At 44.3% G+C, this 17301-nt stretch overlaps 1 long non-coding RNA gene across 2 annotated transcripts in view; it reads right to left on the minus strand.

The window, feature by feature from the left end:
- LOC131102296 (uncharacterized) overlaps nt 1-17301 on the minus strand; it is a 43756-nt gene that overhangs the window by 5339 nt on the left and 21116 nt on the right. For both annotated transcript variants that reach the window (XR_009119418.1, XR_009119419.1), the window contains 2 exons: nt 12253-12340; nt 10041-10148 (listed from right to left, as the gene is read on the minus strand). This is a non-coding gene — a long non-coding RNA (uncharacterized LOC131102296). The remainder of the gene's footprint in view (nt 1-10040; nt 10149-12252; nt 12341-17301) is intronic.

The raw sequence follows: 17301 nt of genomic DNA on the forward strand, positions 1-17301 counted from the left end.
TTGTTGCCTGCAGTTTAGACATTAAGGTCTGTGTATTGAGTTATTTTGAGGGGACAGTAAATTTACACTGTTATACAAGCTGTACACTGACTACTTTACATTGTAGCAAAGTTTCATTTCTTCAGTGTTGTCCCATGAAAAGATATAATAAAATATTTGCAGAAATGTGAAGGGTGTACTCACTTTTGTGACATACTGTATGTACTGTCCGCTGGTAATGACTCCACACAAAGCCATTATAATGAAGTCTACATTGCTGGCAACACAAGTGAATACCAAGATAATCTAGCCTACAGTCAAGCTAGGTGGCGATGGCTGCACGAGCTGCCGATCATTTTGGGAAACATGAATTCCAACAGGGCGGCACGGCGGCCTAGTGGTTAGCGCGCATACCTCACAGCTAGGAGACCAGGGTTCAATTCCACCCTCGGCCATCTCTGTGTGGAGTTTGCATGTTCTCCCCGTGCATGCGCAGGTTTTCTTCGGGTATTCCGGTTTCCTCCCACATTCCAAAAACATGCTAGGTTAATTAATTGGTGACTCCAAATTGTCCATAGGTATGAATGTGAGTGTGAATGGTTGTTTGTCTATATGTGCCCTGTGATTGGCTAGCGACCAGTCCAGGGTGTACCCCGCCTCTCGCCCATAGACAGCTGGGATAGGCTCCAGCACCCCCCGTGACCCTCGTGAGGAAAAAGCGGTAGAAAATGAATGAATGAATGAATTCCAACATGCACTGTCACATTCTGAACCAGAGAAAAGTGGACTACTATACCATGCAGTGTATAGTGAATCTATACTGCTATACAAGCTGTACACTGGCTACTCCAAAGCATTTTCCTTGTATATCCCCTTGAGAAGATACAACACAATGTTTGCTGAAGGGTGAGACACACCTATGTATGACAATTACTATGTCTAGGTATGCCGAGGCAACCAGGATTTACATGCGTGTAACGGTATAGAATTTAGCAAGCATGCGTATTAATTACGATGACCCCTGATTTGCCATGCTTGACTATCGGAGAAAACAGATGGCAGAGTGTGTGGCGTGAGGGTCTGAAGGGGGGAAAATACAATTTGGCTTGCAAAGCATGTTCTTTACTCCGAGACAGTTGGTTTGTCGGACCGCCGAGACGCTGACTGCTGTCTGCGTATTTGCAATCCAAGTGCCTCAAGGTGGACAGATTCCAACACAATCAAGCAAGAAAACAAAACCTGCTCTGGAAAATACAGCCATGTAGGGAAGTGGCTCTGCTTCAGATGAACATGTTACTGTTTTATGTATTAAATTAGTCTCTTTTAATCCTGAGAATGGTTCAACGGAACCTCGCCGTAAGCACGACACAACTGTTGACATGGCTGACATAGCTGAAAGACAACACGTTTATGAGTGCAATATGTCTGAGACAAAACAAAGGTATCCATCTGTTACATGATCAGCTGCAAGAGGACACCCATCCTCTGTTGTTTAAGGCGACTGATCCCCGTGGCTAATAGCCATGATGGAGCACTTGTTGTGTCTCTTCGGCCCCCATGAGTGACACCATAGAGGGTGTGTGTGTGCGGGGGGAGTGTACGGATGCTGAGGAACTGCGGTGCCCCTTTCACATAACTGTGACTGGTGGAGCGTAACGCTGATGAAGACTTCATCCCACTCCGCTGTGCTCATGATGGGAGAGTGACCCTTATCCTCCTTGGACCTCTCCGGCCAACAGCTGTATCTGTTTTGTTTGAGCTATGACTTCTAGCGCCGCCTCCTCTTGTTCGTTTACAGTTTTACAAGAAATCACCAGAAACCTGTACAATCATATTAGTTTCAATATTGATAATAGATAATAACCATGAACAAATTACCAAGAATTGCTACTCCTTTTCAGAAAGTTTATAACAACATAGAACTGCAAATATTTTAAGCTTTAAAGGAAACCTATGATGCTTTTTCCACTTTTTCGGCTTATAAATGTAGTTAGAAAGTTGTATTCTCATTCAAAGTTTCAGATAATGAGGTTTGTGCATTTGGATGTGAGCCCTGAAAGAAGTTTGGTGTGGCTCTAAACGCCCGATTTCAAAAGGTGTGGTAAAACTGCTCCTTTGCGATGTCACAGTAGGGCAGACTTCCTTATATGGTTCATTGTTAGAAAACACTGTGACCAATCACAGCGGAGTGGACATGCCCGGAGGCGGGCAGTGGGTGGAATACATTAAAACAGACCATTTTGGCTGAATGGGTGCCGATTCTGGAAGATCTAACAGGTTTTCTGTGCGGGTTATTGTGTGTAGCTTCTCTATAGGAGACCACAACTCAACACAAAGGGTTGAAAGATGAACATTATCAATCCCCTTTAACATACACAGATTTTCCCAGGGAAACTCCCGTATTTCTTTCCTGTTGGCCTCCCATTTAAATAGTTTCCTGCAGGTGACAATGGTGGTATCCATAGCTAGTGGAGAGTCAGGTCTTTCTAGTTATTTGTAATATTTCTGCTTTTTCTCTTTGCATTGTGTGTTTGACTCTATTTTTCCAACTTTTTAAAATGCCAATAAATACATTTATATACAATAGGTACAAGCAAATAAGCAAAAACCTAATCAAGAAAGAAAAATGAAGAACTGAAAAAGAAAGAGTACGTAGATGGAAGAATTTAATTTGATAGTCCCACACATCATTCCACATCTCCGTCAAAATTGTATAGGAGTAATTAATGCTACAGATCAGTCGTGCAGTGCATTTCAAGTACCATGTGATGATCAAATGGCTGTGTGGAATAAAATTCTTATGAAAACATGCCTACATGCACATATAAAGCCTCATGAATCCTTCATCGCATCAGTGCATTAACAACATTCACGCTAACATGAGTGTATTTCTTTCCTTGTAAATGGCAATAGAAGAACTCCTAAAGGGAGATGGAGGGCGAATAAATGGAGGATTTTCAGCTTGTTAAATGGGGCATTAGAGGGCTTGTGACTAGGAGTTGTAGGCTATAAAAGCCAACAGTTCGGCTGCACTCATGTTTTAGTGTGTTGGCTCATGGCTTGACAGCTCTGCTGTTTGGGTGTCGTTGTGGACCATGCCTTGGGGCATGCTTTACGCTGCTGATTTGGCACAGGGGCACTTTCAGGGACCACCGGAGGCAGATTTAAGGCCCCGACCAAGGAGAGAGTGGCTCCCTTGTGCTATTCTGTCTCAGAGACCGGCTCTCCGTTTATCTTGGTCTTTGTATGCATCTCTGTCTTGTTACCATTTTGGTTTCTTGGCCAGATGCAGCGCTAACTGGTTTGGACATCATTTGGATTCTAATCTTATCCTTCATGCACACACACACACACACACACACACACGGCCTGGAGGTAATTTTAGGGCAACTTAATGGTGTCTGTTTACTGGCATGTTTTCATGTTTTCACTGAACACCAGAAATAACCCCAGTTGGAGAAAAAGAGCAACAACGCGGACTATCTACATATGTCGGGTGTAACATTTTTACCCTTCTTGGAAAATCACCCGATTTCTCCACGCGCTATATCATTTTTATGACCACAATCAGTGGCAAACGAGCCTTGAACTAATTCAGCTAATAAATCAGGACATAACATTAAGAAATAATATCAATCAATCTTATCAACTTATGTGGTCTTAAAGAGATGAATCTCTATGCGCCAGCGCCACGGCAACCACGCAGAATCTTCAGAGCATCCATGCGAGGCATTCAAAGAATCCCAGGACTGTCATGGTGCATGAACAGCCCCCTGGCTGCTGTTGCAAATGGACAAAAATGTCAGCAGGCAACACATCACAGGCGGAGGCGAGCACATTCAGCAGAGCAACGTGTTCTCTACAAAGAATATCCACATGCCTCCGTTTGATTTGTGTGATCCACGGGGTTACCCAGAGACAGTAAACATTTTTTCCTTCTAGCATCACCTGTGAAAACAAAAGAAGCTGTGTTTTTCAGCAAATATTTAAATCTGGATGACATTTTTAAGCTTGAAGAACATACACGGCTGTATTGGACAGCCAGTGAAAAAAATAAAAATGACAAACCTCAGTTTAACATTTTAGGTTTCGATGTGTTACTTGTGCACTTAATGGGTTTATTTTTCCATCTTTCACATCGTGAAAGTCAACCCTTTGACCGCCCCAACATAAGCCAGCGAGGCAGACAGTGAGAGTAATCAGAGCTCAGAAGGCACAAGAGGTAGAGAAAGGGATTTCCTCTTTGAGACGATGCAGTCATCTGTCATAATAGCTGTCACTATGATATGGTTCAACAGTTTCTATTTCCCATCTGCTTGCTCTGGTCACTGAGTGCATGCGTACAATGTGCGCACACACACACACAAATAGTCTACTTCCATGTATACATTATTTACAAAGGACATAGCTGTGTCAAAATCTTGCCTTAAAAATGCAAGAACATTCATCGTTGGTTGATTTTCATCACAAAATATAATTATAATAATAATATAATTGATATATAGCAAAAATAGGCGGCACGGTGGTCTAGTGGTTAGTGCGCAGACCTCACAGCTAGGACACCAGGGTTCAATTCCACCCTCGGCATCCTCGCCATCTCTGTGTGGAGTTTGCATGTTCTCCCCGTGCATGCGTGCGTTTTCTCCGGGTACTCCGGTTTCCTCCCACATTCCAAAAACATGCTAGGTTAATTGGCCACTCCAAATTGTCCATAGGTATGAATGTGAGTGTGAATGGTTGTTTGTCTATATGTGCCCTGTGATTGGCTAGCGACCAGTCCAGGGTGTACCCCGCCTCTCGCCCAAAGACAGCTGGGATAGGCTCCAGCACCCTCATGAGGAAAAAGCAGTAGAAAATGAATGAATGAATATATAGCAAACCGTTTTCTATGTAGCTTATCCTAACTGGGGTCGCGGGTATGCTGGAGCCTATCCCAGCTGTCATATAGACAAACAACCATTCATAACAATGGGCAATTATCTTAACATGCATGTTTTTGGAATGTGGAAGTGGAGAATCAAACCAAGGTCTTCCCGATCTCCTGACTGTGTTGCCTGCATGCTAACCACTCGTCCACCGTATTATCAGTGTGGCCCCAATACTCCTCTCTAGCTTTTTTTTAAATAATGGGTGTGAAAAAGCTGGCATCCTGTTGTTGTACAGATTACATCCGCCCCTGACATGACATCTTTGCCACTAAAACATTTCCCCAGCTTGTATTTTCTGCAAAAACAAGCTGTGAAAGTCATCTTCCAAGAGGTGGGAAGCCTAATGTTGAATAGCTATCAGATTATTTATAGCAAGTCAACAAAACACATTCAATGAAGTGAGGAAGTGACACATTCCACAGACAGCAACTCAAACTCCCGCCTTGTTTGGATCATCAGGATCATCAGTTTGAGGAGTATTTAAGCCATCAGGATGGAGTGACACCAAGTTACCACCTCTGGCTTTTCTAACTGCTTTAAGTGGAATTCTCAGTGTTAGAAGGTGCCGGACGCAGGACTCTCCTTCCTTCCTTCAGCGTAGTGACACTACAAAAGCCCCGAGCAGCCACTGCCTGATGTTTTAACTCATTTCTGGAACATTTTTAGGAGCTATTAAGTTGATCGACGACATGCACGACACGCAGCTGGCCCGCTACGAGAGCCCAAGGCTGTTCTACAGCATCCTGGACAACGTCAACAAAGCCACTGAGGCAAGATTCAAGAACTTGAGAGAAGTTGATTTTCTGCCTGTAAAAAAGTTTAATGAGCTAAGCCCCATGTCAATGATGCAAAAGCTTCACTAAATATGGCCTCTCCTTTGATTTGTGTCAGGCCAAGGCCAACCTCATTCTAATATATATTACACAGATGGGTCAAGGACAAATTACTTCTTCATTATGCTGGCTTATGGCTTGAAGATTGTCTTGGACAGCCTGTTCCAGCAGCATCGAAACTGCTGAGATTAGTGTGGAGCGTTCCAAACAATATAACAAAATTAGAAAAGGCTTTTTCTTCCTAAAAAGACCAACAGACACACACCAAAAAAAACCCCACAATTCTTGGCTCTTATATCAATAGAGAATAAGAGGCTCGTAAAAAGCGGACGCCAAGATAAAGACGTTACACAATGCTGTCATCGACATCCTTCAAGTCTTCATCTTGCAGTAAAATTTGCAAGCAACCACACAAACACACCCTCTGTCTCCATTCTGCACACATCCAGGGCGTCTTATCATATCTATTATTATCCTTCCAAAATTAGCCTTGGGAGAAGAGTTTCCATTGTCCTGGCTTGATTCTTACATTGTTAGAAGACGGCTGTGGAGACTGTGACGCTTCACACATGGCCCAAGATATGTGATTTTGTACGGCAATCAAGGTTAGTTCACTGGCTTTGCAACAATATGGCGGAATCACAGGAAACTGGAGCATGGGTCTTTGTTCATAGACAACGGTATTGGGGCATTGGGGAATTGATCAACTGGTCGCTCCTAGCAATTGACAAAATGGGTGCAAGGGAACCTGTCTGACCTGACAGAACGTGGAGGGTGGAGTGGAGGGTCTTCGTGCCTGGTGATTCTTTTCAATGAGGACATTGATTGAGGGCAGGTCTGTTGCTGATTGGCTTAGGCACTGCCCTGGTGTATTGCAGGATTGGGAAGACGGAGACAGAAGTCCAACATGCCCAGCAGCTGCCCGTCATGATTGATGGCTCGATCGAGAGGCCAAACAGACACACGGAACAGCCGAGTCTATTGGAATGCGGCATTAACCCAAACAATGTACATTTCAGGGCGGTCGAGTGGTTAGCGCGCAGACCTCACAGCTAGGAGGACCAGGGTTCGATTCCACCCTCGGCCATCTCTGTGTGGAGTTTGCATGTTCTCCCCGTGCATGTGTGGGTTTTCTCCGGGTACTCCGGTTTCCTCCCACATTCCAAAAACATGCTAGGTTAATTGGCGACTCCAAATTGTCCATAGGTATGAATGTGAGTGTGAATGGTTGTTTGTTTATATGTGCCCTGTGATTGGCTGGTGACCAGTCCAGGGTGTACCCTGCCTCTCGCCCGAAGACAGCTGGGATAGGCTCCAGCACCCCCGCAACCCTCGTGAGGAAAAAGCGGTAGAAAATGAATGAATGATGAATGAATGTACATTTCATTTTTCGGTTTCACACAGAAACTACTCGTTACTGCAAAACCCGGATCGGTAAAATCCAAAATATGCTTTTAAGTGTGTTTCTCGTTGAGCGAGTGCAATTTGATGCGTAGGCCCAACCAAGTTTGGATGTAGCCATATTGACAGGAGAGTGAATTGTACACATTACAGCTTGAAGTGTTTCTTGGTTGGCAGTCACTTCGTCAATGTTCACAAGACAGGCCTTTGTCTCTTTTGTCTTAGTGACCATGTTAAATTAGCTCCAAACAGATGGGTGCTGTCTTGTTGCCAAGCTGTCCACGAGAACAATTTGTGTGTATGGAAGCCCGTTGTGATTTATTTGTGTGTTGATCTCCTTCTATGTTTTTGTGTGCTTAATTAATTCCATCGACAGCACAAGGGAGACTCTGCTTCTTGTCTTTGCCTGTCTAACTGTCCAGCCAGCTGTCAGGTGTGCACATGCATGTGTGTGTTTGTGTGTTGCGTTCTGGTTTGCAGATGTCCGAGTGTTGCCGTCCTGCCAGCGAGCAGGTCTTTTGGAGAGCAAAGTGGAGGGGAGGACAGCCTGGAGATTGGCAAGGCCACGAGGTGGGCTCCACTGGGAGTCAAGTATGAGCGAATGTGTGTACGTGCATGTTTGCGATGTTTGGCATCAAAAGGTGTCCATGGTATGTTGTTTCCATGATCTGAATGTCCAAATTTAACATAAACGCGTGTGTGTTCTTCGTCACACATACAGTTTATCTTTACGTGTTGCAAACCTGATCTGGGATGATGTCATACGCAGCTGCTGCCTGGCTGACAGACAGTTTCCGCACCACAACATGGGGCCCTATGGTCCGCCTGTCAGGCCGACTGACGGCTGAATGACACCAATGAGAGCCAGCCGTCCCTCCGCCTTGGAGCCAGGCACTGAGTGACAGCCAGTAAGCAGCCAGAAAGGGCGTCCCTGAACCCGAAAGTAATCTCTTTTAACTTTTTCTCTCAGCTCTTTTTCTTCCTGCCACCGCCTTTCTTCTGTCTCTCTTTGGCTCATGCTTGTCTTCTCACCCTCTTTTCAACCTTTCTGTCTTTTTTCCACTTCTTCCTTGGGGATTTTTTCCTTTTCATCCTTTGTAGGGAGGAGTGTTTCTTGTTTTTTGAACAGTAAATCCTTTTAAGAAATGTTTTTGTAGTAAGGAGTGTGAAGTAGATAGTGATAAACAGACGGACAGGCACAAGGTAAGTAGGAATCGGCAGGATGGACAGGATAGGAAGGGAAGATGTGACAGTGAAGTAGGTTGGTAGAACGGACAGCAAGCTACTGTAGGTTGGTAGGTTGGCAGGACAGGAAGGCAGGAACGCCGGTGGTACGTTCAGTCAATCAACAAGGTACGGACACACTTCCGAAGGCACCTTGACCCAGCAGCTATGTACCGTCGGTACCCGAGTGCATTGCTGGCACACCCATTTCAACCCCAATCAAGCATCTCTGCTCTGTACCCTGTTTCCCATCACATGGCCCACCCAGGTGCCTTTCAGCCTGGCACACTACCCCGAGGCCCACACATCCACGTAACCCTGTAACCACAGCCCCCCCCATGCCCCACTGACCCCTCACCTCTTGACCCGCTGTCCCACGCTCCCTATATGGCTTTATTTGCCACCTCCACCAACCATTCCTATTCCAATTGGCTTCGACAATGTGTCTCATATTTGTTTGGAATGTTTTTGTAAGTAACGAGACAAGATAGGATGTGTGACAAAGAAAGAAAACTTGAATCCTTCCTCTTTGCCAACACTCTTATCAAACCTTTTTATCTCACTATGCTTCTGTCTCATTTGTCCATCACGTCCTTTCAATCCATCTTCATCCAAGTGGCTTCACACTCGCTCAGTCAGTCAATCTCCATCTCGTCTAACGCTGATGTGGAAGTCTCTGGCTGTCTGTTGTCTGTCGCCTTCTTTGTTGTGTTGGTCTGTGTGCCTTTCCATTTTGCCTTGTGAGAAACTCTTAAGGGCTTTTGTTATGAGCTCGAGTCACTTCCATGGTGACCACCTCTGACTGACAGCTCTTAAAAAGGGGTCTCTTCATTGCAGGGGCCAGGGAAGGCATGAAGGAATGTGTGTGTATGTGTGTTGGGTGGGGGTGTAACTCAGCTTGGATATTTACCAATACAACACGAGGTACAATTGCACAATCAAATATGATTCAGTGCAAGAGGTGCAATAATGTGCTAGTTTGCAGTGTTGTACAAGTACATACAGAGAGGTGTTTTGGTTTCCTTGTTCCTTGTTTCCTTAACTACACCAGCAATATTTCTGAAATATTTAGCACACATACAGGAAATGTTTGAACATCCATCAGAGAGAGCATGTGTGTTCCCAGATGCATGTACACATGACCATGTGTTGGTCGCTTTCTGCTCACGTGTGTTCATCCTCTCATGGACGCCATTCATTTTTCTTGTCAAAGGCTCACTCTGATGTTTATCTCGCTGACAAGGACAAATAAACCCGAGCAGAGTCAATCTTAGCCAGGCAATCAGCGCTGAACCTTCTCCAATTCTGCAAGACTGTTTATTTATCCTCCATGTTTCCTTTGAACCCTCCCACCCTAAATACGCAGATGCATATGTAGCAATGTAAGCTCACTTTATATCTGGGTTTATTACACAGGGAAGCTCTTATGTGAGTATTTTAAACTCATTATTCAAAACAGAATAAAACTATGCTGTGCTCTTTAGTTGAAATAGACCTCATCATTCTATGTCAGCCGTCGGAGCCAAAAAATCTGAGCGAGGATTTTAATCACAATGATAAGATCAACTGCTCTTTGGAATGGAAAACAGAATTGTCTACATTAAACGTTTTGGCTGCAACTGGAAGTGAAATGAACGAGAACAAGAGGCGGGACATGACGTGGTTAGAGGCTGACCTTTTGACGGACAGGAACGCCGCTGTTTGATGGACAAACGTGATGGTTCAAGACTGCCAGCTTGAATTTAAGCCGAAGAACCGCTTGGTTTTCCACATTTCTCGGTGTCTGTGCAATGTCAGAAAAGGACAGAAATTTGTATGTGAATACGCTGCATCAACCCAAGTCAAACAGCAACTGCCTGGCAAGTCAGAAACTCAAAGCCATACAATAACACAAGCCAGAGACATTCCATAGCACCCAGTGAGAGTGGTTGAACTATTGCAAAAACATACAGCGTTTAGGCAAAAAAAAAAAACAAAAAAAACACACAATATATGTGAGCTCAGCATTTGGTATTTCAAAAAACATTACTCTTGAAATGCATCCCGAAGTGGGAAAACAACATTACCACATGCACTACTGTCAAAAACGGGGATTGATTTAAAGTAAATGGCTGACAATCACAGCAGTCAAACATGTCGGGAGAAAAACAACATGAAAAATTGTCTTGGACTGGCGGCGGTGTGAGCGCACAGCGGATTTGTGGTCATTCATTTCAGTTTTCCACTAGTTCAACCTTCACAATTTGCCAAAAAAAAAAAAAAATGAAGGGAGGGAGGGAAGCAACAGGAGCACGATATAATGTTTGTATTTTTAGGCTGCAGGAAATCCTTTGAAAAATTCCAGCACTACGCCTTAGACAGAGATTTAGTGACCATTTGCCATGTTTTCTTTAAAGTGACAGTCTGCTGCATCATCTCCCAGCAGCTATCGATCTCCCGGGCATTGTAATTACCCATAATTGGTCCAAATTTGATTTAATTGGCTTTGATTGGCTGTAATTGGGGCGGTGGGCTAATCTCTTGCAAGATCAGAGGAGCGGGAATCCTGTGTGGTTTAAAAGTGTGTATTCCCTCGCCCCCGTCTGCTGACCCGAGATGTGCACACATCAAACATAACAGCTGATTGCTGCCAGTCAGGAAGTGAACTATAAAACAGGATTTCATGTGTTTATGTTGTGAAAATCAGATTCAACTCCCCTGTTAGAAGTGATTGAAATGAAATGAACACATGCATAAACACGAAGGGTGTCCTCCGCAGTGATCACAAGTAGGCGGTAATGTAAAACATCATGAATCACGTCTTTTCGCACAGACCCGCTGAATTCCTAATTGTGCGTGAAGCTGTGCAAAAGTCATGCTAAATTATAATACCCTGACAGAAAGGGAAAAGTGACTCCACTCTCATTTTTATTTGCTCTGACGAAGGACTCAAATAAAGGAGGAGAGAATTATTTGTATTGGACGGGAAAAATCTCACCCGCCCTGTTTTCTGTTTCACTCGTCTTTTGTTCTTGATTTTTGGTCTACCGGGTTGCTTGAGAGGCAGATGGAAGCGATTACGGCGTAATAATAAACCACGGGGAGGAAACCATGGGAGTAGACGGCGGGGATGACGGAGGAGGCGGAGAAGGAGGAGGCCAGATCGGCCGTGTGCTCACGGGCCAGCACACGTGTCGATTGGGCCCACGGATCAGCGCCTGTGCTCATTTCCATCACCTTGATGACTCGGACCTACATCACACTGGCAGGCAAAGAATGAGGACTCTTCACCTGAGACAAACAATCCCATTCCCAGTGATCCATGCTTATTGATCCTGGTGTATCTGATTCTACATGCACCCCTGATGCATGAATGCATACTGATAGACTAGATACATACTAATATTTCCATTACTGTAGTTGTTTGCAGTGGGATAAAGGTGCATATTGCACTAAGAATAATAAAGAGCATTCTCTGTTCTTATTGCAGAAACAGCTGCTCGCTACACAAACACAACTCTGCATTACATATTTTTCAGTTTTATGAACCAACCTCAGCTGATGTTGCATACCACTGAGGCTCATTAAAGCAATGTTTCCCAGCCTTTTATTGGGTAAAGCACACCAGCAAACAAAAATGTGTGAATGGCAACAGGTGAACACACAGGTTAATTATGTACCTCTTGTCATCCCGTGAAAGAGAATTTCATTGTCCTGCCTGTCACTATATGTCACTGGCATAGATAGATGAAGAGACATTATTAGTAGTGAATTAATAGTGGAATGAATTCCACACGCATGATGACTTCTCATGGCTGTGTCACGGTGTTGGGAATCACTGCATTGTATGAAGGAGTGCAATTTCTCCTGCCCGGCGCTGACAGTGGTGCTGACTTGTGGTGTCTCACCTCAGTCACAGTGTGTTTAACATCTGCCCTGCAGGCAACTTCTTCATAGCGCGTATCTGCACCTTTTGCATCTTTCCAGTCTCCTTCCCTGCAATCACAATACAACAGACATCTTTTCAATAAATTATTTGACTCAATGCATTACAGGATGTAAAGGATAGAAAACTGGTGATGAGAAATGGAGGCAGACTGGTTAAATGTCACAGTATACCCGCGGGTCAAATGTGGAAAAGGCACCAAGCACCTGCGTGACTAATTCTGGCATCAAACAGTGAAGCGTCTTTGTTAAAAACAGGGAGAAGTGATTGGAGCTCAAGGGAGAGACAGAGGTTGAGTGGGTTAATGTGGAGAGTGTGCTTAGGCATGAATGTCAGCATATGTGTCCATCCGTCAGAGGCAGCTGGTGTACGGGTGAAGGAGAGAGCCGGCCACCTCCTCTGACGCTCCGCCCCGTCCCCTCCAGCTCTCTAACCTCTCACCCTTCACCCTAACAGCAGCATAATACAGACTGTTGAAGGATCTGGGCTAGGCACACTGGCTTTCTGCTCGCATCAGCATCCTCTCTGTCCTCCACGTTGCCTTTGAAAGCAGTATGTGGCATGGGAGGGTGGGAGTCTATTAGCATGGATGAGATATCCACATGGAACACATGCCTTATAGAACCACTTCTATAGTGGCACTGTGTTTTTTCTTTCATTTTTGTCTAGTTTGAGTCAATGAAAAGCACATTTTAAAAGCAGTATATCACTGACATACAAGTGATACCACAGTTTTCGTCACATTTTGTTAATTCCTTCACATACAAAATGATGTAAATCAAATTAATCTCTTCCAGACACCCAAACATATTAACAAAAATACATTTTATGGAGAATAATTATAGGTTCCTCCCACATTCCAAAAAACATGCTAGGTTAATTGGCGACTCCAAATTGTCCATAGGTATGAATGTGAGTGTGAATGGTTGTTTGTCTATATGTGCCCTGTGATTGGCTGGCGACCAGTCCAGGGTGTACGCCGCCTCACGCCCGAAGACAGCTGGGATAGGCTCCAGCACCCCCGCGACCCTCGTGATGAAAAAGCGGTAGAAAATGAATGAATGAATGAATGAATAATTATAGGTTTACATGCATGAAACAATGTGAAATAATTCTAAATAATGAATGGATGGAAGTTATTGTTGATGCAGACTCCACATACAGCCTGGCTCCCTTTTTTTAATCAAATGGTTGGCAAGCAAAACCTACTTTGGCCCCATGGCGGGTTATTTGGCAGTCACACTCAATAAATAAATGCATGTGTGTTTTCTTTGTGCAGTCGATTTAGCAAAACTATACAGTAAAGTGTAAAAGACAAGCAATACTGTACAAAAACCATGGCAGCGTACAAAAAATAAATCAAACAAAAACTGGAGCATATGAAATCCGAGGTTTGACTGTTTATGATTTAATGCTTCATCTTTCATCCAATTTGCTACTAAATCCCATGATGTTTTTATCATCTGTGCGTGCAGGTCAGATTGTCAGTTTGGGAAGGATTCAAATACTGCTGGATGCAACTTCGCCTAAACTTCAGCAAGTTTGATGAAGCAGACCCAAAGAATCCACCGGTGTGTGTTTCTAAGACTGTCTCTCTCACCCCCATCCTGATGTGTTTCCTCTCCCAGGGGCCATTGTAGTCATTGCGGTAACATGTTATTCCGGTCATGTTGCAACATGGTGTTTATTAAAAACAAGCGCCAGTGTCCAATCTCATTTTCATGTTCCCTCACACTGTCCAGGCAGTGGTTTCCTCAGTGATGACATCACCACTCAATGGATGTATGAGGTTGTCAGAGGGGGGGCTGGGGGGGTAAGGTACACTTAAGATGCAACTTGTTTTCTTAGAAAATGTTATGCATGGAGTGGAAAATGTCTATTTCTGTCACACCCATCAGCAAGCTGTCAATCAATGAGCACAAAACAATCACGCACAAATCCACACTTCCCATTTAAGACAGGATTCTACGCTGAAAAGGCACAAGAATGGGAATGCTACTTTTCCTTTTCCTAAGATGAATAGATTAGCGATTGGCACCGCTGCCGCAGCAAGGCCAGCTGCACAATATCAGACAGGCACTTCCTCGGACAGAGTTTCCTTCCGGCCACAACGGGGGCCTCAGCTCTGATTAAAGGGCAAAGAGGAGAAGGGACACCTGAAAGAAACAGCAGCTAATTAGACAGTGGACACGTACAAACAACACGGACAATCAGGCTCATTCGGAGGGAAGGTTAACATGCCCCCACAGGCTGACAAGACTGGGAAAAAGCAAACATGTCATCAGCCAAAACATCCATCACAAAGCGCAAAAAGCCTTTAATCAAGGTGGGGGCTTCTCCTGCCAAGTACGTTTCAAGAAACGGCGAGTGTGCGGTCGTTCAGCTGATCTTGATTTCTCATTGCCTGCCTTCTTGGATACCACAAAAAACATCTCTCTCACTTGTTGGCTCTCGAAAGAATTCTCATCTTCTGCCATAGCTTGAGCGGCAGCTCGTCTGATCGTGTGTTGCTTGTTCCACCGTGAGAACTGAATGAAAACACATGTTGATACAACACAAGATGAGAACTCCGCAACCTTGGAAGTACTACCTTTTTAACGGTAACCTAGCAACCATGTGTTTACCTCCAAAGGTTTGACTATATTTCTGAGGGACGCAACACCTTGAACATGGTTGTTACAAAGTTCCACTTCTTCACCTATTGTAATTTACGCCTCTTACTTCACGGCTTCAACCATCTGGTACCCCTTCCCTACCAGTAACAACCCACAGCTGGGCTCATACGCAAATGAATGCCAAAATAAAGCAAGTTATCCAAAAGTCTGTCTCGAAAAGGTCAGATGGTACAGACTAACCAACCTATCCGCTGGAAGATGTCTATGCAGCAGCAGGAGGTCACAGTGAGGAGACAGGAGCACTGCAGAGCTGCAGAAAATAGAGCAGACTTTGTCGTAGAAAGATCAAACTGGAAAGGAGAACATAGAGCAGGTCTCTTTGGTCGTGAGCCGAGAACCGAACCCTGGTTCCTTCTCCTGTCAGGACCTGGGTCCTGGACACTGTCAGCCATCCGTGACACACACACACACACACACACAGTTCATTTTAGCCAACTGAGTCCTTGTTGGAGGCATTTCACACCTCTTAGCACCAAATCTAACATGTCATGAGGCCAGAGGATTAATTGTTAATCTTAACAGCCGTCATTACATGGGATCATTGCTAAATTCTTTCCTTCTCGCCTCGCTGGCACATGTGGCTGGTGAGTTTGACTGCTGAGGAGATCCAGAACACTTTCTTCCTCCCTAAAATTCAGACTTTTTCTTTCACTCTCATTTTTTCCCCCCTTTTCTGTGCCGGTCTTTTAGGACTGGGCCTCCCTCCTCTCGCTTCCTGGAGCTAATTTTCAGAGTGATTTCATGGCCGCAGAATGTCCTAATTGCAGAGAGCTGGTCTCCTACGCTGCGGGGCTACTTTTCATGCCTGGTATTTCAATGCATGAGTGTGTGTATGTGTGTGTTCTGTGTGTGTAAAAAGGGAAACTAGGTTTGGGGTGGGCCTAGGAGTTTTAAGGCTGGGGTACCTGTCATTTTGATGGACGTCTGAGGGACCTGACTGCCCTTGCGCCCCTGACCTCCTTCTCCAGGCTTCCACTGTGCCAACATCTCAGTCTGTCAGTGAAATCCAGGTGGGGGAACACGATGTGTGTTTCTTTGTGTGTGTCTTTGCTGAAGGGTGACATGGAACAGGAGCTCCTTTAAGGATGAAATAACCTCTAATAAGTATGTCTTCTCATTGTAGTCCACAACATAAAACAGGGGTGACCAAAAATCCAATAAAGGAACAATTTCTACTTGCATATTCACTTTTTAATGATGTCATTTGCAGTCACGGCAATGCATTCCGTTCAATTTTACCCTGTACTCACTTTGAAGGCAATGAGTTTTGTCTGATTGCTTATGCAATGGTGTATGTTGTGTGTTCATATCTGTGTGTGTGTTCATGTGTGTGCTTCCCTTTGTTGCATCCCATCATTTACCCACACACACACGCTTTCTAATTTCACACTTCACACGCTTTCTGTCTGGAAATACAAAAAGGAAAAAAGAGGGGGGAAAAAAAACAGGCTACAGCAGTTGATGAAAGTGAAATTGAAAAATGAAAAGTGGGAAGGAGGGAGCCCCCGTCGATGGTTCAGGCTTCGGACTGGTGATGGAAACCAATCACCGTGGAAACAGAACAAATCAGCAGACTGCATTGTAACATACACTTCTTGCATGCACCTCAGCACAAGCACGGCGGCGTGGTTTGAGCTGTGTACTGTTAAATGAACATGATGGCTTTCTCCGGTCGCACTGAGGTTCCATTAGGCATACAGTCAGTCTAAGGCCATGTCCACAGCTACAAATATATTTCTACTAAAAAAATGTTTTTTTTTCCACAAGAAATCATATCCGCTGGCAGGGAATCACATGCCAAAACAGCAGGGGGCGCTTTAGCCCCTCACCCTGAGATCCGTATAACCAATCAGCAGCCTGAAGAAAGTAATTTCTGGAAAAAAACACAATACCAATAACAGCAAATGTGAGTGGCACACACTAGCATGCTCCGCTAAATTAAGCTAACCCAGCCATTCCTATACGTTTTCGTCACATTTTGTTAATTCCTTCACATACAAAATGGTGTAAATCAAATGAATCTGTTCCAGACACCCAAACATATTAACAAAAATACATTTTATGGAGAATAATTATAGGTTTACATGCATGAAACAATGTGAAATAATTCTAAATGATGAATGGATGGAAGTTATTGTTGATGCGGACTCCACATACAGCATGGCTCACTTATTTTTATCAAATGGTTGGCAAGCAAAACCTACTTTGGCCCCATGGCGGGTTATTTGGCAGTCAATGAGCTCACGTTTTGACGACTTAGTCGGTGTTTCAGTTTACCCCTTCAACATGTTTAGTGCAGGAGGGGGCTGGTTAATGTTTGTGCGAACATGCCACTA

Source organism: Doryrhamphus excisus, chromosome 14, assembly GCF_030265055.1.
Source record: "Doryrhamphus excisus isolate RoL2022-K1 chromosome 14, RoL_Dexc_1.0, whole genome shotgun sequence".
NCBI classification, from domain to species: Eukaryota; Metazoa; Chordata; class Actinopteri; order Syngnathiformes; family Syngnathidae; genus Doryrhamphus; species Doryrhamphus excisus.